The sequence below is a fragment of the Pollachius pollachius genome (genome assembly GCF_949987615.1).
Source record: "Pollachius pollachius genome assembly, chromosome: 9".
In the NCBI taxonomy this organism is placed as follows: domain Eukaryota; kingdom Metazoa; phylum Chordata; class Actinopteri; order Gadiformes; family Gadidae; genus Pollachius; species Pollachius pollachius.
The window spans coordinates 8374051-8400283 of record NC_136942.1 but is presented as its reverse complement, the minus strand read 5'-3'; the positions used below and the strand labels follow the sequence as shown (position 1 = coordinate 8400283).

The following is a 26233-nucleotide window of genomic DNA, read 5'->3' as shown; positions in this document are numbered from 1 at the left end:
GGGCAACTTAGATCCTGCTTGCGTGACTCACTTGCTTTCATCCACCCGCCCGGAGAAATCTTTCCATCCGTATTCTTTCATCCATCTCCTTCTCCCTGTCTCTCTTCTTCTCTCCCAGCCTCTTCACGCCCTGAAGCCAGTTCTCTTGTTTCATCGCCGGCCTTGGTGTCCTATATAAACCCTGCTGCTAATGTCTTTGTTTTTGTTTTCTTCTCATTCTGTCTGCGCCTCCGTCTCTATTTTTGTTTGTTTACTTTCCCTCCAGCTCCATCCCCTTCTCTCAATCTTTATATCTATTCATCTCTTCTTATCTCTTGTCTCGCTCTCCCCCTCGCTATCTATATCTATATCTATAAATCTCTCTCTCTCTCTCTCTCTCTCTTTCCTCTCTCTCTCTCTCCACTTCTCTCTCTGTATTTATCCAGCCCTCTCCTGAGGTACAGGTCTTTTCCGATTCCTCTCCAGGAAAAATTCTAAGTGACTTTCCATTCGCTTGCGCTGGGCCCCGAGAATTATGGTTTCCCAAATGGACGGCAGCACGGGAGCTGGGCTTAATTGAAAAAACACGAGTGTGGCGGAGCTCCGTGGAGGAGACGGCCGCTGTGTCGCTGGGCGCCATGTGGATGGACTTTGCAGAGCTTCTGAGGAGGAGGAAGTGGAGGAGGAGAAAGAGAAGGAGGAGGAAGGAGGAGGAATAAGGAATGAGAGAAGAAAATAGTCTGGAGAGGACCTGGCTGGAGAAAGATGGAAGGAAAAATACGGACAAGAGTAAAAACAGCATAGAAGAAATGGCCGCTTGACCGACGGCTAAGGTTTAAGGGGCTGCTGGAGCCGTGGAACACAACGTGGATACTATGCGGCGCACGTTACCGATGAAGGCATCAGAGGGTCGTCGGGCAAGGGACGTACTTGACTGCAGCGCCAAGGGTTTTACCCGCACGCAACCACATTTCCCAGACACACACTGACACACACACACACATAAAGACAGACAGAAACACACAGACACAAGCACACACACACACACACTCAAAGGCACACACACACACACACACACACTCACACATACGCACAGTATGTACAGTGTTAACAATAAAGATTTAAGTAGGATGGAATTGCTGGAGCCAAGACATCATTGGGCCTTTGGGCAGGCCTCACAGCCGTAAAGGGCAGCAAACAGTAAACACATACATTAAAACCTTCTGCAACGCCGCTCACACAGCAGCAGCATAGCATCTCCTCTCCAACAGCTAGCCCTGATTCACTTCAACATAGCACTGTAGCATCTCCTCTCCAACAGCTAGCCCTGATTCACTTCAACATAGAACTGTAGCATCTCCTCTCCAACAGCTAGCCCTGATTCACTTCAACATAGAACTGTAGCATCTCCTCTCCAACAGCTAGCCTGGTGGCCTGGCCCAGCAATGAGAGTGTCAGCATGTTTATTTGTCTTTGTATGTGTGTGTGTGTGTGTGTGTGTATCTGTGTGCGATTGTGCGTGCGTGCGTGTGTGTGTGTGTGTGTGTGTGTGTGTGCGTGTGTGTGTGCGTGCGTGTGTGCCTGCTATGCGTGTTTATTTGTGATTTATTTTGTGGGAGCTGTTTGCGAGGCAGCCACATATGGTGACGCTTGCAACCCTGTCACAGACTCAGATGGCACATTTGTCACACACATGTTGCTGTGTTGCCAGGGCTCCTGGGTCTCTGCTGTTGACCCTCTTTGGGTGGTGGATCTGTTTGTTAGGGAGCTGACCTATGACCTTCCAAGCTATTTTGCTTCCTCTCAAGCTGCCAGTTAATGTTCTGTTGAATTCCTCCATGGTGTCTTCCTTCTACACGACACTCCACAGACAGGCGCACAAACACACACACACACACACACACACACACACACACACACACACACACACACACACACACACACACACACACACACACACACACACACACAAGCATACACATACAGGAATACTCACTTGCACATGCTCACACACACACACACACACACACACACACACACACACACACACACACACACACACACACACACACACATTCATTCTCATTCACACAAAGCCAAACACTGCCATGCACATACAGACTCAAACGCACGCACGAATAGGAAAAACACGTCCTGTGAATACAATGCATGCAGACAGGGTTATGTTATTATGCCATTATGTTTTTATGTTATTATGGTATTTTTAGATGGTACATGAAAGGGAGTTTTCCAGAACAACTGTGATTTAATGATTCAAGGAAAATGACTTTACTGGCCCACTCATTGGCAATACATCCAGGCAGTAAAATCTAATTTAGAAAGCTCTATCAAGTTGAACTACGGGTACCATTTACATACCCTGGCCTGCAAATGAGGTTGAGTACCGTCTCTGTACGGACGAGGGAAGAGGTGTTCTGATACATCAGAACCTCACCAACGGTCGTTAAGGTTACGCCACACATCGGATGTTATTCAGACCTCGCTCCGAGGACCACGTGTTAAGGTCGTGACCTCCGACCTGTTGCTCCCTGGCGTTGACACGTTTGCACTGGTATTGATTCGACTCCCGGTCGTGAGGCTGCCGTTTCCAGACGGACTCAATGCTAGGGTCGGCTCCCCTCTGTTCAGCTCCGAGCTAAGGCGAGCTAAAGGCATTGATAATTGACTGATGCACGCGTTAATTAACCACTAGGTAAATGGACTAAATGGACAGCATTTATACAGCGCTTTCCCAACCAGTTGCCACTCAAAGCGCTTCACCCAACATTCGCCCACATTCATGCACACACCGAAGGCGGTGTCAGCCATGCAAGGCCACAGCCAGCTCGTCGGGAGCAGTCAAGGTGAGGGGTCTTACTAAGGGGCACCTCGACACTCGAGCTAGGAGGAGCCGAGGATCGAACTAGCAACCTTCCGGTTACCAGCTAAACTGCTCTGCCTCCTGAGCCGAAGGCCGCCTGAGACATGGGTGCCCGAGGCTAGGCATGTGTACCCAACGAGACAGCTGACGCAGCAGTAGGTGAGCACGCGGTTCCGCTGCTCCCTGTGTGTCTGAACACCAGGGGGATGCATCACATTGGAATGATCTACTGTTTGCTGTGTCTTCTGTTGTGAGTCACCGCAGCGTTTTTCTCCAGTTACTGAGCAAACCAGATTGTGTTTTAGTACACAGTTCAGATGCTCAGCAACACTATCCGTCCCACTTACTCCCAGACAGCTCCGGTCTTCGACAAACTTCACCGCCACACACACACTCATGGACGTGCCACATTTAGACGCGCGGAAACAGACTCTTTTTGTGAACACATATACGCTCAAGTGCGTGTTGTGTGATATTTATCAGTCAATATTATTCTCAAGGTCTGTCAGATTTAGAGGAGGTTAGTTTGGATTTAGAAGTATCTAAGATGAGAAATCCTTGCCTTTTCTTCAGTTCTCCCTTCAAAGCATGTGAGTAGCTAGCTAGCTTTAGCTATAGGTCAGCATAGCCTTGTGGTAGACACTGGACATGCACATGAGTGCACAGGCAGTGTGCACATGAGTGCACAGGCAGTGTGCACAGTTAGCCGGGTAGGCAGGTAGACAGACAGGTAGGCCATTCAATCCATTAATTCGGGCCGAATAAAAGTGATTTATTAAATGCTGGCGACGGCCACTGATGCAGCACATTTGATCAATTGATCGATTGATGTCGGGGGTAAAGAGAATTTTCACAAATGTGAGAAAAATGCTTCTAAAGGAATAGCCTAAAGAGGAAACATTGGTGAGAAACATTCAACTCACAACTCTGGAAGAGGAAGAGAATGCATCCTTACGCCCCAAAGGAGCAAAAGCAACATTCTCATGATGGATCCCCAACACTGCTCGCCGCCTCCTGAAAGTCTTTCAGCACATTATGGAGATGAATCAGGATCACGGCTCACGGCATTTGAGTGTATTTGATCAAAAAATTGGTTATATCGTCCACACTTTCTCCACCTCCTATCTTCTCTTGCTATCTCCTCCTCCTGGTCCTCTCCTTCAGTTTGACCCCTTCCCTCCCTGTAACTCTGTGTGTTGGAGAGTTTGCTTAGCTTCCAGCCTGTAGCTACTTGTCTGCAATGATCCCCGCCCCCCCGCTCTCAGAGAACTAAAACTATTTATCTCCCTGTTTGAGAAGCTAGTGTCACTGAAATTCAGTATTTTCACTTTCCCTATTTATTTCCCGTTTGAGATTCTGCACCACAGCAGGTTATGAATAACATTAGCTTATTAAATTAGGCATTTAGTCATATCTCTGGTTAATTATCTGCCTGTGTGTGTGTGTGTGTATAGGCCTCTCTGTTTGTGTGACTGTATATCTGTCTGTGTTTTGTCTGTTTGTGTGTGTGTGTCTCTCTCAATCTGTCTGTCTATGTATCTGTTTGTGTGACACACAAATAGTGTGTATATGTGTCTGTATGTCTGTCTGTCTGTCTTGTCTGTGCGTCTGTCTGCCTGTCTATGTCTGTCTGTAGCCCAGCATGAGGGTGGGCCTCCAGCGCGGGGTTTCTGCTGTGGTGTGTGTGAGTCAGCAGCGGGGAGCCATAATGGAGCCCCTGAGCTACTGCAGCCGGTGACAGGCTGTGTGGCAGGGCTGCGTTTATGGTCCCGTCGCCGCACTCCTGGTGGATGTGCTGCCATGACGTCATGCTCTGGGGCCGGAGGGGAACCACCAGTAAATGAGAGATGAGACACGGCCCTTTTTGGCCTCCGTCCTAAACAGCTGGCCAAAGTTTCATTTCTTCCTTTTTTTTCCCTCTCTCTTTCTCGGATGCATTCCTGGGCCCTCTCCCCCACAACCTTTCTCTCTCTCTCTCTCTCTCTCTCCCCCTCCCTCACTTTTTCTCTCTCTCTGTCTCTCCCTCCTTCCCTCCCTCCCTTCCCCCTCCCTCCCTCTCTCTTTCGCTCTCTCTATCTCCCTCCCTCCTTCCTTCTCTCTCTCTCCTTCCCCCCCCCCCCCCCCCTCTCGGTTTGGCTCCAGATGTGCCATTGTTGGGGCCTGTTTGTATGCGGCTGCGACCCACAGACCTGTGCCGCTCCTGATGTCACGCTCTATTTAAAGGGAACGCCATGAGAACTGGGCGGAAGAGATTGGGCCGTGGCTGCAGTACAAAGCATGTGTCTGGGACCGCCGGTTACTCACTGCCGATGCACGGCACTCGGTCACGGACACATGAACGTATTCATTTGAGGCGATGATGGACAGGTCGTCTCGCAGAAGGTCAGGGAGAGGCCGCCGCTGCTGACGACAAGCAGGGGAGGTATTGTTACCGCGACGATTGGAAGGCATACGCGGGCACCTTGATTGAGTTAGTGTCAGGAACGAGCCGTCGTTGTTATGAAGACCACCCGGGGACGGTGATTGGCTTTCACAGGTCCGTGTGGTGGATTGTCATTTTCAACAGAATGCGACGGGGTGCTTTGGTTGTTCTGATGCGTGACATGGGGCCTAGCCCCTCTTCTGATTGGCTCTCCATTAATAGGCCTGTTACCTCACAACACAAAAAAAATGAACATGACCTCATGACTCTCTCTCTCTCTCTGTGTCTGTGTCTCTCTCTCTCAACCCCCCCCCCCCCCCCCCCCGTGGCTGTCTATCACTCTCTCTCCCTCTCTTGCTCTATCTTGCTCTGTCTGTCTGCCTGGCTGTTTCCATTATCACGTGTGTGTGTGTGGTAGGACTTTGAGTGTGCCTGTTTAGTTGACAGGGTATGAGCCTACACTGTCATAAAGAGTCGTGCGGGGGGCTCCCCCTGCTCTTTCGCCACGGCCCCGGCTTTAAAGTGGGGAGTGTGTGTGTGTGTGTGTGTGTGTGTGCATGCGGCGCTGGTGTGTGTTCCTCTTTCCTCGATGACTGAGCTGATTGTGCCCTCTTATTCAACCGGTCAGCGCCGCCAAGAGAGAGCGGCACGGCCGAGATTCAGGCCCCACTGTCAGATTCCCCATGGGGGCGCTTCCTCCAGCTCTGTTTGGCCTTCAAACACTGCCAGCATACCTGCCGGCTGCCCCCCCCCCCATCTCCGCCAGCCCTGTGACCCCCAGGGGCTGACGGCCCAGGCTCCCTGCGAAGGCTTCCGCCTAAAAACAGCCGTGTTGGCCGGGGCGGTCATCTCATCTGTGCCATGCCGACTGTGTTTGCTTGTAGCTTTTAATGAGTTCACACCGGCTCCACGGCTCCACGGCTCCTCGGCGAGCGGCTGTCGCACTGGGCTTGCATAGCTGCACTGCATAGCACCCTTGTGCTAATTTGCTGTTTTTTTTCATAGGTTTTCTTCATTTGTAGGAATGTGCACCACCACACACACACAATAGCAGACACACACGCAAGCACACAGGCAAACGCACACACACTCTCTCACACACTCACACACACACACACAGCGCACCCCCACATGCACACACAGAGACACACACACACACACACACACACGTGCACACACCCACGCACACACAGAGCGTTTTCCTTGTGAAATATAGTAATCAGCTGGCTGTGCTCAGAGCGGCCTCTCAGTGACCCAACACTTACTGGTAGTACACAGGAAGGTTCCCGTCCAGACGGGGCTTAGTGTTTCAGCCTCTTACAAAAGCATTGTTGCTCTTAGTCCAAGACACTCAGCCACAGGCACTCTGAAAAGACAAAAGCCTCCCACCTCAACCCACTCACCTCCCCCCACCGGTTTAAATGTACAACTGCCAAACAGCACCACAAACGTTTTCTAAAGCTCCCGTGAGCTCACGTGTTTGGTATGAGGGAGGGGGGAGAAGGTTCTTCGCTCTCTGATCAGGTGTGCATGGAGGAGCGATAGCTGCTGTAGAGCTGTGCTTCTATTTACAGATTAATTTATTCTGTAATATTAACTTGTCTGGCTATTTTTGGGGAGGTGTGTTTTTTTTGCCAGGCAGCTTTTGCGAGGGCAGGGTCCTGAACTCCTGAGTTGAGGCCCACTTTTGAATCGTGCAGTTGTACTTTTATGATGTGAGAGTTTGTACGACTACAGATGTTTTGTCAGTCAGGAATAACAGAAATTTCTCCTTCGGAAAGAGCAGCATGAAGCCTTTCTTGTGCTCCCTGGTTCCCTGGCAGTGGTCAACATCAAAGACTTGGACACAGAGATGCATACACACACACGCAAACGAGCAGATACACACACACGCGCGCGCATGCGCACACACACACACACACACACACACACACACACAGACACACACACACATGTCCATGCACCAGACCCAAAAAGAAACATACACGCGCACAGCCCTGCAAACACACAAAAGAACCAAACTTCTAACCAAAACTCTCCTTTCTCATTACCGTCAAGGTGTTTTCCTTCCTAAAATGATCTTCTTCATTTCATTGTATTTCATGTTTTTATTTGAGTGAACACACTCACTCACCGCCTCATTCACCCGCTCACGACTCACGTCCCATATGGCCCCGTCTTACACCTCACTCCTATTGACGGGGTGTTGCCCCAGGATTATTCAGCGTGAGGTTCACCCGGTCGAGGGGCCAAACACATCGAGGCGATCCGTGCTTCCGGTGCACGCTCTGTTTATGAGCGTGTGTATACACATGGGGCGGTGCGTTGCGTGAAGCGTATACACTCCACGCCCAGTCTAGAGTTCACACAGCTGCCACAAGAAACCACTCACAGAGGGGGATCAGAGGGGAGGAGAGAGGGAGGAGAGGGAAGGAGAGAGGGAGGAGAGGGGAGGAGAGGGGAGGAGAGAGGGAGGAGAGGGAAGGAGAGAGGGAGGAGAGGGGAGGAGAGGGGAGGAGAGAGGGAGGAGAGCGGGAGGAAAGCGGGAGGGGAGAGTAGGGGAGAGTAGGGGAGGGGATGGAATTGGAGCACAGAAGGAGTCAGAAACCCTGGAGAAAGTTACAAGAACGGACCTGAAAGGTTGATTAGCGGTGCCCTTTAACTCAATCCCTGCAGTCTGCTTGCAGTTAAGTCCTGGGTCCCAGAGGTGAAGTCCCTGCCACGTTTTCTGCTTCAACCAAACCGCAAGCCAGTCAGCCGATTGTAGGCTGTGAGTCATATCTGTGTGTTGTGCTGATTATTTTAAATCCAGACAGACTGTCCTGACTCAAACTACAGAGAAAGAACGTTCACTTTGTGTATCTGGCAATTCCATCGCTGGAGGTATTGCTTACTCACCCAGCCTAGGGAATCCTCTGTCTCCACCCACACACTGGAGCAAGAAGAGCCATTCCCACACACCCATCAGGGCTTCTCCTGTTCCGCCCGGCCCACTTCAATCTTGCAAGAGCCACTTTGCGCTAAACTGCACTCCTCTTCATAAATTGTGTGCAGTAATATTAATGATTTCATAAGTCAACGTCACAGATTTGATAAAATACACTCCAATGCCATGAGCCGTGATCCTGATTCATCTCCATAATGTGTTGAAGATTTCAGGGGGGAGTCTGAAAGGGGGGGTTGTAGGGGATCCATCATGAGAATGTTGCTTTTGCTTCTTTATCCTTGAATGACGTCATTAGGATCTGGAGACAGGGGCGTAAGGATGCATCCTCTTCCTCCTCCAGAGTTGTGAGTTGAATGTTTATCACCAATGGCAGTAAACGATTCTTCTTGGAGACAAATGGAATGTTAATGTTCAAAACTAGGGCAGTGTTTGAGCTATTCGACCAGGAGGTAAAAAAACAACACTTTGCCAGATGGTGTGAAGATTTTCTACGGAACGAGGAATAAACGTTGAGTAGGTAGACGTCTTAAGTAGAAGGGAAGGAAAAGGGAAAGTGTTCCAGGTGTGTTTCGTCTTGGCGTCTCGGACACACTGACGAGTGTTTGGTTGCAGAACAACTGGCAGTAACTGTCAACCAAGGTGGAGTCAGAGGGACTGAGGTTAAGAGGATGACAGGGTGATGCATGGAGTGGCAGGGTGAAGCATGTAGAAGCAGGGTGATGCAGGATGATACAAGGAGAGGCAGGGTGATGTGGGGTGATGTGGGTTAATGCATGGAGAGGAAAGGTGATGCATGTAGAGGTAGAGTGATGCAGAGGGATGTGGGGTGGTGCATGTAGAGGTAGGGTGATGCAGGGTAATGCAGGGTGATGCATGGAGATGCAGGGTGATGCATGTAGAGGCAGGGTGATGCGAGGTGATGTGGAGTGATGCAGGGTGATGTGGGTTGACCCGGGGGTCATGCAGAATGATTCGGGGTGACACACTACTCTTTTCTTTCTTTGATTGTATTCATTAAAAAATGCAATCTCAACTAAAAGGGTGACAAGCTGAAACAGTGCATACTTTAAGTTAATCTTTCCTTTAGTGGACAAGCCTGTCAAGGCCTGTCAAGGCAATATACATTGCCTTGCATTTCCTTGCCTGTCCAGACAATCTACATTGCCTTGACAGGCGTAAGACATTCAATTCTTTTTGTGATCAGACTTGTTATCAGTCTTGAAGAGAGATCTCGTTGCCTTCCAAGTGTATGATGTGTGTGCGTGCGTTTGTGTGTGCTTGAGGAAATGTACAGTTATCCATTTATAAGTGCATTTTTTTGAACATCTCTGCCCATAACCGTCCTGAATTTTCATCATGACAGCCTTTACCCTTAAGCATCCTACGACCGTACCGTATTGTGCAGTCATTTCCGCCCGAGGAAATGAGGAGAAGGTTGGGTTATGTGAACCATGTGTGGCTCCTGAAGCAGATGGGAGAGGTTAGAGGAGTGGACGTGAAGGAGGGGAGAGGAGAGGACCCTTTCAATCGTTGCCACACTCAGACTGTCAGAGGGTCTGGGCCGATGACAGTCTTTCAGACCTATCTAGCGTGGTCTTAAGTCAACACCGACTCAGATAGAGTTCTTATTCATCTGCATTTGTAGATAAATGTAACAATTTAGGGATACCCTGAGGTCTTTGCAACACAGAGCCCAAAGTTGTTCACAGAAACCAGCTCAGATGTCTGACATTCAGACACACAAGGCTCTTGTGGCGGCCAGTATAGACGGTTCATGTAGCTGGGAGAACCGACAGAGGTTTTCCCTTTAAACCATACCGGTATTTGTTGTTATTGCAACCAATTGCAGAAGGCCGTGGAGCCAAACACGTAGCCCTGCCATTAGCCATGCTAGCACCTGTGCCATCAGAGAGCGACGTGGGGAGCTGAAGGTCCACTGAAAGGGTCGGTGTTGACTTAGCCCTGGGAAGGCCGCCGTGCTACATGTTAGCACCACATTAAATCAGCTCACGTCTACAGCATTATCATAACGATATTTACCCTGGAACCCCATGGCCGTGCTTCATCCAAATTCCAACAGACACATATTTTTATTACTCATTAGAATTCAGACTTTGTACTTGGTGAACCACTCTGGTATTGCGGTCCCATCCGGGCCCAGCTGTGTTTACAGTCTGCCGTCGCATTACGTAGACGCAGACTCAAACACAGGAGACGGCGACAAAGAGAAACTATTCCAGAAACTATTCGTTTTTTTTATAATGGTAGCCGTGGCGACGGCTGAGTCATCTGCTTCCCAGCTCAAAAGAGGGTGAGTCATTTTTGATGACTTGTCAACTGTTTACATACCAACATTTGGGAGTTGTGGTTCAAGGCCCCTTTTTTTGTTGGTAATAACGTCAAAATGGGACTCTATTAGTTTTCTATTGTTTCTGTGTACAATCTGAACCCATATCACACTGGGTTTGAACTTTGTTCTAGGACTAAAAAACCCAAAGTAAATCACTGCCATACTTGACTTCTATATTTCATATTGCATTGAGGTTTAGGAGGGCCTCAGGACTCGACGATAAGAAGTGAACATTTCAAAGGTCATATGACGTGCATTCATTCTTCCTCTGAAAGAGATGAATTTGGTGAACATTGGCTGCTACTGCAGTTCAAGGCAAGGATGAAGGGGAAAACTTGATAGAATAATCTGGGGTTTAATACTAAGATTTTCCCCAATCCCATCTTTAGGGGACATCCGGGAACGGTAAGCTTACGGACTTACAATGTGTAAAAGACAGGCTTCTTGGAGTCTTCTGATGTTTTAATTCCCCCGGGTTTAAAGGAAAACAGATGTTTAATGATTTGACTTGTCCGTTGCATCAAACGCCGTGGCTTCACTGCTGTAACGTCCTCAGGATGAGAGGAATAGCCCCAGACATTCCTGAAATAAACCAGGCACACGCACAGAGGAACCACGACCCAGGCCTCAGCCTCAGACCTCGTTGTGAATGGGAATGTTGTCTCCGGCAGGCCCGGCTCCAGGTATGCTAACAACATAAATATCTGTGCACAAAGGCTTGTCCCGCTCCGGCCCTCAATGGGAAATCTTGAGCTTTCAGATTCGCCCCAACAAAAGGAGCTCTAATCGGCAGATCATCCCCCGACTGACAAACGGCCGGTCGCCTGCTGGCTTTATTAGAGAGGCTTAAATATACTTAAAGGGATTAATGGTGCTTGTACATACATGAACTTGGCCGGGGGGTCCTGCTGTCTCACTTTTCCCACTAGACACTGATACCTGAACGCCTTCACCGCTTTCCCCCCTTAGGAAACGTATCACACACTGGGAGCCATATGTGCTCGCGCTGGGGCCCAAACACAAAGACCACTTTTCTCTCGACCTGTGCGCACAAGGATTTTACGTGTGCAAATGAAATTGCCGCCTGGCTCAAGTGAGAAAGTGACAATTTGCTACCATTTCCCCGGGGGGTCAAATCTTTTTTTTCTCTTTTTAAAGGGCAGTACCACAATGGCATCCACTCAGCGCGCTCCGCTAGGAATACAGCTTAATGTGGAATTGTTTGGTTTAGCATCACCGTGCACGGTGGGGGAGGATGGGTGGGTGGCCCCTCCCAACCCCCACCCCCCACCCCCTTACCCCCCAGGGTGGACCCCTCCCTCTATCGGGTTTCACCCCAGTCCGGGTACTGGTTCAGAGCCAAAGGCCTCCATAGGGGCTTTGGGTTCCCAGTGGAACCAGCTCGCAATCTGGTTGGGAAATAACATAGCCGGCCACTGCTTTTCCATTTCACCCTGTTATTATGGAAGATATTTACCATTACTGCTGACATGTTGTTTTCCACTCGTGTGCCCACTAAGTGAGATGAAGGGACGCAGAGGAAGGAGGGAGGAAGGCAAGCCGGGGGAGGCAGGCTGGGGGAGGCAGGCCAGGGGGAGTAGAGCTGGAGATTCAGTTTCTGCAGAGTCTGAGTCCTGCTTCTGTCAAGCGTTTCTGTGGATGGATTTTCTTAAAGGGGATGGAAGAGAAAAACATGCCATGACAGATATATCACTGAGACCAAGTAGTGGATGAAGTTAACCTCATAACTGTATCCCATCTTGTTGACTCAACACTTGTTTAAACTCTTTCAATCTCTTTTGTCCATATATCACTGAGGAGGAACGACAGCGGGCAGATTTGTGTACCCCTGCTAAACATACATGGATGCCATAAACCCTGCAGTGGTTCATCCTAACCTATCCAACGTGCTCGCCATGATCGGCCTGGAGATGTTGTTTGTCTATTTCCCCCCTGCCGCTAGATCGGTGGCTGTGAATGGGTGTGAATCCCTTGCTCAGTATAATCACAGTAGTCTCTCTTTGGAGGCCGGGAGGCTGCGATGAGGGTTTGAAGGACTTTTAATGAAAGATTTCCTGCCGGGGCGCCTCTCATGGCGATCTCATCGGAGGGGGGTGGGGGGTGTTCTGAGGGGCTAAAGGGAACCATGAGTCGTGTCTCATCCACAGGTATGGCCACGGGTCAGGAGGCACAGGGCTTGTAAAAGCCACAGGGCCATGTCTCCCTCTCTCCTACTCAACAACGTCCAGCCAGAATATGTGCCTGTGTCTGTGTGTTTGTGTGTGTGTGAGTGTGTGTGTGTGTGTGTGTGAGTGTGAGTGTGTGTGTGTGAGTGTGTGTGTGTGTGTGTGTGTGTGTCTGTGTGTCTGTGTGTGTCTGCCTTGGTATGTTTGGGACTTTTGTTGTGTGAAAGACAGATGGAGGGACAGAGAGAAACACAAAATGACAAGGAAAGAAGGAAGCAAAGCTCGAAAAATAAATAAAGAAAGAAAGAAAGGGAAAGAAAGAAAGAGAGAGAGGGGGAGTTGGAAAGGCTGTGTGTTTGATGGGGACATTAATAACAAGGCAGGAGAGGCCAAGCCAGTTGGTTTTGGTGGAAAGGAGGAAAACTCTGAAGTGAGTTCTTGGCTGGAGTCAGCCCAGGACTGCGTGGTACTGACCTAATTTCCCTGAATACTGTTTCTTTTTTTTTCTATTTAAACCCCCTTCAGATGTCAGGGCCTGTGTATATATATTCATGTGTGTTTGTATCTGTGTATGTGTGTGTGATTGTGTCTGTATCTTTGTTTGTCTGTGTGTAAATGATTATCTGTGTGTGTGTCTGTGTGTATGTATCTGTATGTCTGTGTTTACCTGTGTGTGTGTGTGTGTGTGTGTGTGTGTGTGTGTGTGTGTGTGTGTGTGTGTGTCTGTGTGTATGTATCTGTATGTCTGTGTTTACCCGTGTGTGTGTGTGTATGAGTGTATCTCTGTGTGTATAAGTGTTTATCTGCGTGCGTGTGTGTCTGTATATGAGTGTATCTGTCTGTGTGTAGAGAAGGGCATACGAGAGAGTGTGCCCAGCACACAGGGCCATGTGTTGAATGTGTCATTGTGTCTCAGAGTTAACCGCTGGCCCGTAGTGTGACGCAGCAGTACGAGTCTCTAATCATATATGGGCCTTGTTTATTCCCACTGTTGGCTTTCATTTCTCTTCCTCCCCTGGTCTGTGTGTGGGGGTGTCTGTGTCTGTCAGTTTTTGTGTGTGTGTGTGTGTGTGTGTGTGTGTGTGTGTGAGTGAGAGAGGGTTTGTGTGGGAGTGTGTGTGTGTGTGTGTGTGTGTGTGTGTGTGTGTGTGTGTGTGTGTGTGTGTGTGTGTGTGTGTGTGTGTGTGTGTGTGTGTGTGTGTGTGTGTGTGTGTGTGTGCGTGTGTGTGGGAGTGTCTGTGGGGGTGTTTGTGTGTGTGTGTGTGGGGGGGGTCTGTGTGTGTGTGTGTGTGTGTGTGTGTCTGTCAGTGTGTTTGTGTGTGTGTGTGTGTGTGTGTGTGTGTGTGTGTGTCTGTGTCTGTCAGTGTGTGTGTGTGTGTGTGTGTGTGCCGTCTCCCCACAGACAGTGAAGCAGTCAGGGCTGACGTCAGGTCTTGGAGACGATGAGTGAGGGGGGGAAGGATTCTAGGACAAAGGATTCTAGGACTCATGTCTCGAGCTGGGACTGATTTTTCTCGCAGACCAAGGTGGGGGGAGGTTGAAAAAAGTAAATCGTTCCAGTTTTAATCTGTAAGTGATCTAAAAATATCTCCCGCCAGTATATCGACCAAAGGGGCCTGCTTGTTAGTCTGGAGGATTGAGAGAGAGAGATTGAGAGAGAGAGAGAGATTGAGAGAGAGAGAGAGAGAGAGAGAGAGAAAGCAAGAACCACACATAGACACAGCAAGAGAGAGATGCTGACAGATAACGACACTGAATGGGAGAGAGATGCATAGAGAGATCAGACAAATGCTTTGTGGGGGCAACAGAGTGGAAGTGGGCAACATTCGAGTGAAGCTCCCAGTCATAACAACCCCCCTCCCCCCACCCCTGCCTCAGGTTGGAGGTTGACGAAGAACACGGAGGTGAGAGCGTGATTCCCTTGCATGTCAGACTCATTCCATAAGGTGTTAGACACCAGGAGTTGAGACGGCGGTGATGGCAGCCGCCCCCTAGGCGCAGGTGGGGTCATTTCCGTTTTACATTGAGGGGATTTTTTGGCTGACACTTTTATCCAAGGCGACTTACAACCATTCATTCGCACATTCACACACCGACGGCGGGGTCAACCACGCAGAGCGACAGCCGGCTCGTCAGGAGCAGTCAGGTGTCTTGCTCAGGGACACCTCGACACTCCAGGGATCGAACTAGCAACCTTCCGGTTACCAGTTTACCCACTCTAGCTCCTGAGCTACTGTCGTACCGGTTGTGCTCAGCCGACAGCGGACGGCACAGCGGCACAGTCCACCATTCTTAAAATGCCTCCCTAGTTTCCAGCGTGAGTCACAAATGGCCACCACAGGTCAGGCCGTCTGGTGCGCCCAGTGTGTCATCCTCCCTCCCTGGTACACCTTGCTCATTCCTCCCCGCAGGTTTCCAGGAAGATGGGATGGAAGGAGGAGGACAGTGTTTGTTTTGGGAGCAGAGAAGTGGTCCCGGGCCTCCGATCTACTTTGCATTTTTCTATGGAACCTCTGCCCGTCTGCTGGTGGAAGATTACATCTGCGTTCAGGGGAGATTATGCAAGCCTGTTGGAGCAGGGGCATGGAACTCAGAGGAGCATTGTGGCAGAAGACACAGAAACAGCCCTGTCAGGAACCCTGTGACTCGCAGCAAAACCCACCGCGGCTAGAACAGGAACTGCGCACGTGTATGTGTGTGTGTGTGTTTGTGTGTGTGTGTGTGTGTGTGTTTGTGTGTGTGTATGTGTGTGTGGGGCACATGCAGTCTTCCACATACATAGTAAAGTCATTGTGCACACACGCATAAACACACAAGCACACACACACACACACACACACACACACACACATACAGACCTACACTCATACAAATTCAAACAAAACTAATCCAGCCGAATGCAAGTGTACATACACGCACACACACACACACACACACACACACACACACACACACACACACACACGCGCACACACAGACACACACACATTGTAAATTTGTTACGCTTATTAACAGAATAGTTTCCTGTGCATCCTGCTCAGCCTCCCTAATTGTGGCTGAGTGTTGTGATCCCAAAGGGTCGTATACTGTGTACCAGTTTTACCAGGACAATCCTAGTCCCCCGTCGTTCCACAAAGGGGAAAGTATTCCTAATGGCAGATAAGAGCGTCTCGCCGTCAGCAGATATTTTCCATCTCCGACAACCCTGCTTGGCTTACCAGGGCCCTCTGAAAGGCCACATGGGGGCCGGGGGAGTTTTTAACTCTACGTGGTTGGTCGACTCTCTTAACGTCTCAGATCCTCGCTCAGCTTTACGAGCCTGTATTTCACTTTAATTACCCGGGGCCCGCTGTCTGCATGTGTGATAGTGAGCGCGACGGCTTACCCCGTCTCCCCTCCACACAGGGAGAGTGCGGCGGCCGTCCTTCCGGAGCTGGGAGCGCTTGCACAACACCACCTCCTCCTCCGCATACTTTTTCAGTAGCGTGGACTCGAGTTACTCCTTCTAAAATGTATCATTTCGGTATAAAAATAATAGGGTTTGGTATAGGACCGGACTTTCAAGTTATTCCCAGCGCAGAAAGCTGACCCTACTATTGGCTAGCGCTGTGGAGCCTCGCAGTGTTGTTTTTGGTTTCCCGGAGTCTGTTTGTTTATCTTCTGAGCCGCAGAAGAACAACAACAACTTGTGATTGGTTCTAAGGAACGTCAGTCAGGAGTCCCCCCGTTTGTGTCTGTTTCGCTGTGCGCTCGTAACCGTTGGTATAGCGGTGTTATTTCCTTCTTGTGCATTGCAAAACTGGAACTACCTTCCCAGTCACGCACCCTACGTGACCAGCAGGCCTCGATGAATGGCGTCCGGTGAGGACTGCGGACGTATGCGCTGCCAACGGAAATGCAGAGGCACGCAACGCTGGCAGTGACACAAACATCAAGAGGAAAATGGCTGCCCAGGCTTAGAGTAGCTGGGGCTTTTTTCTCAGTCGGAGCTGCAGTAACGGTGATATAAGGAGCAGCTATATTTAGCTCCCAACCCCAGTAAGGGATGACTCGTTGTCAGCGTTCTGGACGCTACGTCTCTGTGATTCAATGGGCTGTGACTGATCTTCTAAAGTCAGCAAGTTGGATGCTTTCTTCGCCAGAGCTGCTCTAGGGGGGAACTGCTCAGTCTACACTCAAACAATTGCCTTACTATGTCCTTCTCTCCGATACCATCTTTTTTGGTTAATACTAACCTAACAATGTGTTTTGTATGCGTAATTACGGACCAGTTCGTACTCACAGAAGGTTTTTGTTGTGTTTTGGTACCAGTAAGTGTCGGTACCAGTCAGAAGTGATTCTACCAGTGATATTGTTCAGTAATTGCTACCATGTGTTAAGTGGGGAGAAGTGTGTGTGTGTGTGTGTGTGTGTGTGTGTGTGCGTGTGTGTGCGTGTGTGTGCGTGTGTGTGTGTGTGTGTGTGTGTTGCCTGGGGATTTTATTACTAGCAGTAGAACTATCTCTGGGGTGGTCTGGGTTTACTTCGTACGGTGAACCGTTTCCACACTGTCCCCCAATATCAGTCTAGGAGCCATTTTAATATTATTCATTATTTATTAAATATAAGCAGATTTGATGGCTTTTCACATGTTAGACAATTTTTTCTGAATCATCGAAAAAGAATTGCCTCTTTTATAATAACCAGTATTCGATGTACTTGACTTTGTCGTAGTACAGCATAAATATATCAAAATGATTAACTGAACCCCCACAGTCTGAGAGGCACAGTCAGCACAACTTGTCTGTTTTAGACAAAATAAGCTGACCGAGTGAAACCTCCATCTCTGTCCCTGTGTTCCTTAGCCTTCCCTGGGATGCTGTTAGGAGCGGAGCAGTGATTGATCAGCATTGGATGGTTTCCTCATTCATTGGTTCTTCTCTTCCGTGCGTTGTGTTCTCAGGTAGAGATAGGGGAAGGACTGTCTTTCGGCAGCAGGCCGTCTGCCAAACCCTCTGTCAGCTCCACCTGGAAAAGACGGAGGAGGTGTGTAAGTTTGTTCTGTATGTGTGTGTGTGTGTGAGCGTGTGTGTCTTTGAGTGCATGCGTGTTTGTGTGTTTGAGTGCATGCTTGTGTGTGCTTGTGTTTATTTGAGCGGATGTGTGCGTGTGTGTGTTTGTGTCTCTGGTTTGTGTGTGTGTATGTGCGCGGATGTGTGTGGATGCATGTGTGCATGTGTGTGTGTATCTGTGTGTGAAAAAGTGAATGAAAAGTGGCTGTGGAAACGCTTTGAATTGCCTCCAACCATCGATCCAGTCAATGGAAAAATATAAAGGTCTTGGTCGTGTCTAAACGTGACGTCCGCCATTGTTTGGCTGTCGAGTGTGCACCGTTTTTCTTTTGGATATTTTCCACAAATCAGCCACTTTGCCTTATCCAGAACCTCAATCTTAATCGTTTTGGAAAGGTGTTTATTTTTTCCTTTTGGCTCCATGTCCATTTCTCAGTCTAATATTGTCTTATTGATGCAGATAACGACTCTGCCATTTGTCTAAGTAAACTGTATTTAGCACCGTAGCTATTTCCAGAACTTTGAGCTTTTTACGATTTTTCACAGCCATCAGCATTAAGGCGAAATACACCTCATGTAATCATCGTCACGATTTTACCTCACCCTTTAATCTTATTTCTTATTCTTTTCCTACTACGCCCTAGTCTCTCCATCTGGTCGATCCCTTCTTCCTTCATCCTGCTTCACATTTTAACAAGAGGTCACTTATAAGTCATATGCAGCCCCTGGCTTCCATACAACCTATGGCCAACTCCATCCGATAGGTCACTAATAAGTCATATGCAGCCCCTGGCTTCCATAGTACCTACTGTATGTCTAACATCCTGGAGATGGATTGTTTGTACTCTGTTGGCGTCGGCGTGGTGAAAGTCAGATGAGCCCTCTCTCCTTCAGATAAATTCCCTGCATACCCGCGTGGTTAAAAGTGACTTGAGTAGGATTAAAGTAGAGTAGCAGTACACCATAAGGTAAGTCGTTTGGCATTCTTAGAAAAGGTTTTTCTTGTGTGTATGGGCATGCACTTAATCTAGTGGGGCGTGTGGCCCTATGCAAGGAAGCACATGTCTGCGTGTGTGCGTTTGTGTATTTGCATGCACGTGCGTGTGTGCGTGTGTGCTTGTCTGTGTGTGCGTGTGTATGCACGCGGATGTGTGCATGCACGAGTGTGTGTGTGTGTGTGTTTGTGTGTGTGTGTGTGTGTGTGTGTGTGTGTGTGTGTGTGTGTGTGTGTGTGTGTGTGTGTGTGTTTGTGTGTGTGCATGTGTCTGCCTGTGCGTCTGTAGGTGAAGAGGAGGCTGTAGCTGGTTGTTTGTGTAGAGGGTGTGAGGAAACAGAGAGGCTGTGAGAAACGGAGGCTGGATGGCTCCGGGTTCCTTGGCTCTCGGCGTTGTCAAGAAGGAAAGCTTTTGAACAGATCCAGTACTTGAGCAGCTGTGAAAATATAGGGGGAGAAGGAAAGGATGATTCATGTGACAAAGGACAGGACTATCCAGGCCCTCTATACTGCTTCCACATATAGAGGATCTTTATGTCACCTTGTCAGATCATATCAGCAGGGACGCACAGCACTTCAATGTCTCCGCCAACGCCAGGTTTTCCTTACCTGAAGGTTATGTTTCAGGGATTTGAGTGATGATGTGACACAACCTCAAGCACCTTGCAGGCTGCATGCTGGTCACTGCATGCAGAAAGTATATCAATTATAAACGTTGGCCTAAAGGTTTCATAATCGTTTGCCTGTAGGCTCAGACAAAGCTGCACTTGTCTTGCAAACATTTTTGCACCCTTATGCTTCTGGAATGAATTAATGTATTCATTCCATCAGACCCTCTTGAATCGATAGATATCACAGATGGGGGAAACGTGTTATCTTTCTCGGGTTTACACAAATAAGCTATTAAGTGCCCTTGAAGGGATGTGTTTTCATTTCACGGCTTGAGTGAAAAAACATCTTCCAAAGAACATAGCCCTCTCTGCAGGACGCTTGACTCTGAGTCCACCAGCTGAGCTGCTCAGCTCGCACACAGCCCCCGGTGGCTAGGGAGTTGGAGCAGGCTAGGTGGACAGAAGCAACTCTCACCGTCCAGCCCTCTAGCAAAGGTCCCTGGTGAGTCTCGCCATGACTGAGAGGAACGTTGTTGCCGCTGCCAGGAATCTGGTTCTATCCCTTCCATTCCTAGCCCTACCCTAGGCTGCTCACTGACTCGCTGTTCAGCCAGGCACAAAGGACAGACGCACGGACAGCAGTGAGGTTACACCAGGTTTGTTGATCATTATTGATCGTCGGGATTAGCCCTGCAAATGCACACAAGTTCAACACAAGAAGAATCTGGTGTGATGGCTTAATGGAACCTTTTCACGACGACGGTGTTGTTTCATGACAGACTGGAGTGATTCTTCCTGGAGAGAGCTCAGTGGTGTCTCTCTGTGTGTCTCCTCACCTGTGCAGCTGTTGACCTAGCCAACCCTGAGTCCGACTGACTTCTGCAAACGTCCGGGCTCCCGGTTTTCGAATCAGAGGTGGCGTTGTCCACGCGGGCAAGCGGGGGATCCCGCTGAATCAGTAGCCGCATTCTCTCGGCGGGACCGTCCTGTCCAGCGAGCGTAGATCAATAATGGTGTTGTGTGGTGTTTGGGACGGCAGGGGCCGCATCAGTACCGGTTCTGTTCTACCCACTGTAGGCCAGTTGCTGCCGGCTCTCTCCCGGCGAGGCTGGGGCCGGGGTGCTATGAATGGTTTCATGCAGGGGTTTGCACAGAGCGTCATTCTTCTCCCCCCCCATCAGACGCTAACATCCGAGGGGGGAAGCCCAGGGAGCAGGGCCTAATGTTGTTCTATCCCCCCATGGTTGGAATGGACGTATCAGGTGCTGTTTTAATGTGTTAGAAGTAGAAAAACAAGGCCGGGGTCCAATGGCCATGCCGTAGTCAGGCACTACAAGGACAGTAGTGAAAACCTGAGACTGCAGCTCGTGTTGTTTAGCTACTCCTGAAAGCAAAAACATCCAAGCCCATGCCAGACTCGTCATTAATGTCCCCTGCTTTGTTTGTCTTGAGACTTATTTGCCCACTTTGCCGTTTCCCCAAGAATCTTAAATACCCTGAGCACCCCCGGCCGGCGGAGGGACTGACCCTCTGCAAAATATTCCCAGCTCAATACGTGCTCGCCCTCCACCACCCACCCCCTCTCTCTCTCCTGCACTGCGGTTAAACCCAGATGGCTCAAGGGGAGCATTCCAGGAATAGCCACACACCTCCCAACACCTTCCCAATACTGAGTCCCTCCTCCCCCACAAAGAAGGACCCCAGCTTCTGTATTGGCACTCTCTCTCACCGCACCTCGATTCAGAAGAGCAGAGGAGGGGTTCAGTTTTCTTCTCAGCATTTGTTGACTGAGCGTCTCTGTAACTCTTTTGCTTTTTTGTTGTCTGCATTTGACCTTTGATCCTTCGGTTTCTTCCTCTTATAACAAAGTAGATGAGGGAGGTAAATGGACTGTATTTATACAGTGCTTTTCTAACCAGTTGCCACTCAAATCACTGTACAATATCGCTTAACATCCACCCATTCATGCACACATTCACACACTGACGGCGGTGTCAACCATGCAAGGCGACAGCCAGCCCGTCAGGAGCAGTTTGCCTGTGGTGTCTTGCTCAGGGACACCTTGACACTCTAGCTAGGAGAAGCAGGGGATCGCACAAGCAACTTTACGGTTACCAGCCCGCTCTACTTCTACATGCCGCACTGGTGTTGTCCAGTCAGACATAAGCCACACACACCTCACCTCAGTACTCTTGAGAAGTACCTTCTCAAACAGCAGTGGAGAGAATTGGTTGGTGTTCATGGCTCTGAAAACGGGGCATATGTGAAACCTTTAGAACAAAAGCCATCGTAATGACGCTAATAAGGAAGAGGTCATGGATATGAAGAGGGAAGATGAATAAGGTCCTGTGCTCATGGGGCAGACTGAACCCCAGTGTTTGACGTTTTTTTTCTGGCTTTGGTACACAGAGCTGCCTGTGAAGATCGGGCCGGTAGGAAGCAGGAAGTGGTCGTGTAAGGTGATCCGCAGACAGCACAGAGCCTCTTTTCAAAGGGGCAGAGCGCTCGTCGCTTTCGGCACAGCGACACCCCAGGCAGTCCTCCTGCCTCGCGCCCAGGCCGTCCCGCGCGAGGGGAGGAGGGCAAGAAGAATAGAGAGAACGACGGGAAAGGATAAAGAGCGTCAAAGAGCAACCAGGGAGTGAGTGTAGCGCAGCCAAGGACGGCGTTTGTGTGAGACACAAGTGGATTCTATACAGCAGCATGGGGTGGACTCGGGAGTGCTGCTGCTCTACTGTGAATGAGGCGCTCGGGTTGAAGCTGTCTATGGAGCGACTGGAAACGTCTGAGACGATGATGTTTGATGCCGTGCTAACGACGGCGGAGTGACGCTTATTATGATAGAGAAAGTAAGGCGGGGAAGCAAATGATCAGAAAAGTAGAGGGGAAAAAATGTCTTTTAATTGCGCATTGGCAGAGGGAAAACAGTTGGACCGTTCTCCTGTGGAGAACGCGCCCTCTCTGATCTCATCCCAGGCGCGAGTCTATTGGCAGGCAGAGAACCTGGGAGCTTCCTTTCCACTTCCTCATATGCCCCCCCCCCCCCCCCCATCAACCCCCTCTCCTGCTCCACATCCTGTTTCCCTCCTGACTCCCAGGTGACATAATTGTCGGACGGGTCAATTTTGCCGCGCTCTGTTGTGTCTCATTTCAGACCCCCGACCTGCCCAAGGTCATCTGTCCCAACTCAGCCCCCCCCCTCCCCCCCCCCCCCCGCCAGGTATTTAACGATCATTAGTGCAGCTGCAGCTGAAGAGAGAGAGAGAGAGCGAGAGAGAGAGTGAGAGAGAAAGAGAGAGGGGGGCGGGGGATAAGGTAGTTGTCCACACGCACTCACATTTAAAGCACGAGGCAAGAATGCAAAGCATGTCCACTGGTCCATCTTCCCCCCTTCACTGTGATTTAATTGTCCTGGCTGTTTCCAAATCCATTACCAAAAAGTGGCTGTGAGAGAGCCAAATACCACACCGTAAACAAACACTATAAAAGGACAAAGTTAGAATCCGGGTGAAACGGTTCTAAATGAGACCCTACGCAGGGCGGCTGTGAAGGAGACTTTTGTTTAAAGGGATTCATGTTATTGTTTCCAAGCGTAACTTTAGCGGTAGCTCGCCTACTGAGGTGAACCAGGATGTGGAAAACCAAATGTAGACAAGACTTGTGTGTGCTTGTGTGTCTTCCCGTGGGTGTGCCTGGGTGCATGTGTGTGTGTCTGCCCTTGTGTGTGTGTGTGTGCGCGTGTGTTTATGTGTTTAGGTGCACGGTGTACCTGCGTGTGTGTGTTTGCGCTCGTGTGTGTGTTTATGTGTGTTGTGCTTTTCCCGTGCACGGACACAGACAGACCTGGGGGTGTTGGGGTGGTCTCTTCGGGACAGTAGCTGGCAACGTCAACGTCTGTTGCTAAGGAAGACCCACTGAATGTGTTTCTGAGATGTTTGCAGTCTGTGGTTCCCAGACGTAGATAAAAGTGTGATGAAGTGATATGGTCATAGCCTGCGGCTCAAGGCAGACCGCTTAGCAGCAGGGAAAAACGTCTGAAGTTCCGCCCAGTTCAGGGCATGGCCGTGCCCTGAATCCTCAACAGAGAGACACACACAGACACAGACAGGGCCCACGGCTTTGCCCTAAAGACTACTCACATAGACATAGCACTAACACAGACAGAGATGAGACCCCAGTCCCCGTCTCAACATAAACACTGTGAATCACACTGTTGAAAAAACACAGGCGACAAACTACTGCTCCTCTTTTAATACCATGTCATTCCCCGACGCACAAGTCCCCAGACCAGCCCAGTCATAATTAGGTCATTTGGACAGCTCCGTCTCCGCACTGTTTCACGGGGACCAGAATAGGTTTGAAATTGGACAGAAGTGGTGGAGCAGGGGCGACTCACACACGCTATGCCTGGAATTCCTCCTCCGCCGCCATTGGAAAACGAAACTGCAGATTTTGCCGTTGATTCAAATTGGCAACGAAACGCAACAGAGCAACAGAAATAAATATAATGGAAGTTCTTTTTTGGGTCTGCTGCTGTACCGGCCCTGGGAAAGCAGCAACTGTTCTGCTGGAGATTTTATTTTCTCTTTTCCTAGGCACATCCAGTCCTCTCACCTCGCAGAAAGATGGCGGATTATTTCTGTGACTGAATGGAGAGAACGGAGGGGATCGCCTGTGAGGCTGCCCGTTCAATTTTGGATATTGTTTTCCGAAGTAAAACAATATATTTCCGAAGTAAAACAAATTTATAATACACCTGGAAGGTTTCTTCAGCTTACTCTCTTGTGGGTTTCATTGAAGAGGTTTCCTTTGGTATTATGTAACCTCACTTGCTCTTCATACATCTGCTATACTTTATGGTTGTCTGTACGCCAGTGTTGCCATGAGTAATGATTATGATTCATTGATGGAAACGTCTCATTGTGCGCTTCATAAGTGAACTGAGGAGCATTCAGTTCACTCTGAGCTGCTCTGTGTGTAAATAACACACACTCGTGAATCAAATGGCTGGTTCGCTGTTGACTGGTATGAACTGTGAAAACACAGACATCTACAGTACACACGCACACACACACACACACACACACACACACACACATGCGTGGCTACATCTAAAAGAGTGTGTAAATGAACCAGTCATGCTGCATTTATTCATTCACAGAAACCTGAAACAACAACAACCTCAGCATGCGTTCTCCTGATCGCAAACAGAAACACACATCAAAGAGTCCTTCACAGGTGTGTGTGTGTGTGTGTGTGTGTGTGTGTGTGTGTGTGTGTGTGTGTGTGTGTGTGTGTGCGCATGCGTGTGTGTGTGTGTGTATGCAGTAAATACATCTAAAGACTCGACAGGATCACTGTGACTCTGTATTCACCAGAATTGACGTGTTTTATTTGGACATGACATGTAGTACCTCTATGAGTAGATGTATCAGTTGCTTCTGCTGTGTATCGTTTTTTTTCTGTTGTGTCGTGTGCTCTGTAAACAAGCAATGAGCTTGTTGTCACGACATGAGATACGCTCCGTCAATCGGGCTTGTCACATTCAGGCAGAACGCACGGAAGAGCCTCCAGTCCCTAATGCTAGCAGGTTTTCTTTAGCCAACAGAGAGCGACACAGGTAATTTAATAATGTCTGACGGCCTTAAACGAAATCCTTACTCTGCTGCTGCTGCATGTGAAACCACTATTGAGCAATTTTCTGGTCACACAAAGCAATGGAAACTGAACTGAATATGATAGCAGATATAAGACAGGAGTGAAAACATGCTGCCAATATTCTTACCTGCACTGTGTAACGCTTCCACTGTGCAGGCCTCACTTTTGTTCAAACGTATCCGTTCACTTTGTTTCCAGAAGGGCACTTTTGCTTATAAATTATTTGAAATTACGACCGTATAAACACTAAATCCCTACTAACCATGAACTCATCAACTGCTGTATGAATAAGTTCCAATGTCCACACACTAAATGCCAGACTTCACCTGATTAGCGGAACACATGTCCCTCTGGCCCTGTGTGTGTGTGTGTGTGTGTGTGTGTGTGTGTGTGTGTGTGTGTGTGTGTGTGTGTGTGTGTGTGTGTGTGTGTGTGTGTGTGTGTGTGTGTGTGTGTGTGTGTGTGTGTGGGTGCAGGCTTCTAAGAGGAACCCCCATCATTCATGCGTGATGGGCCTGGGGTCAGTTGAACGTTTGCTGGGGGCCACTGACTCCCATGTTGAGACCCATGTCTCTTTAAGTCCGGCCTTGTTCGCGGAGGCGGCTCGCTCGGAGAGAGAGAGGAGGATATGTTAACCTTAATGGAGCGGAGCACGAACTTCCTATACAAATAGGAGTCTTCCTCTGAAACACACTTTAAATTAGGATTGATCCATGGGGGGGCTGTTCCCTACTTCCCTACTCACACAAGAACTTCTGCCGGCTGTAGGGGCTAACGGGAAAACATTGTGTTCGTATGTGTGCAGCTACGCGCAGCGGTCTGCCAAGCTCTGAGTACGTGTGTGCAGGCATGTGTGCATGTGTGCGGTGTGTGTGATTATTTCTATGTTAATAATGGAGGTTTCCGAAACGACGGTCCCTCGTTATAATGTAATGACGTTTAAAGGTTTACCTGTGACCAACGTAGGTCCGATACACTGAGCAGGCGCTGTCACTCAAGGTGTCTGCCTCCCCCCTTACCCCCCACACACACCCCTCTTACTCAGTTATTGTATGAGGTACATCCTGGCACTTAATGTACGCACCTATTGTATGTTGTCCGTACTGGCACTTAATGTACACGCTTATTGAATGTGGTACGTCCTTGCACCTAAG

General features: G+C 49.2%; 1 protein-coding gene across 2 annotated transcripts in view; it reads left to right on the top strand.

The window, feature by feature from the left end:
* The window catches only part of znf469 (zinc finger protein 469), a 48395-nt gene that overhangs the window by 1776 nt on the left and 20386 nt on the right, over positions 1-26233 (top strand). The window contains exon 1 of one of the 2 annotated variants that reach the window (XM_079743479.1): positions 17742-17790. The exons of the other annotated variant lie outside the window; for it this stretch is intronic. The gene's annotated coding sequence lies outside the window, so the exon portion shown is untranslated. Of the gene's footprint in view, positions 1-17741; positions 17791-26233 lie in introns of those variants that run through there. 2 annotated transcript variants of the gene reach the window in all.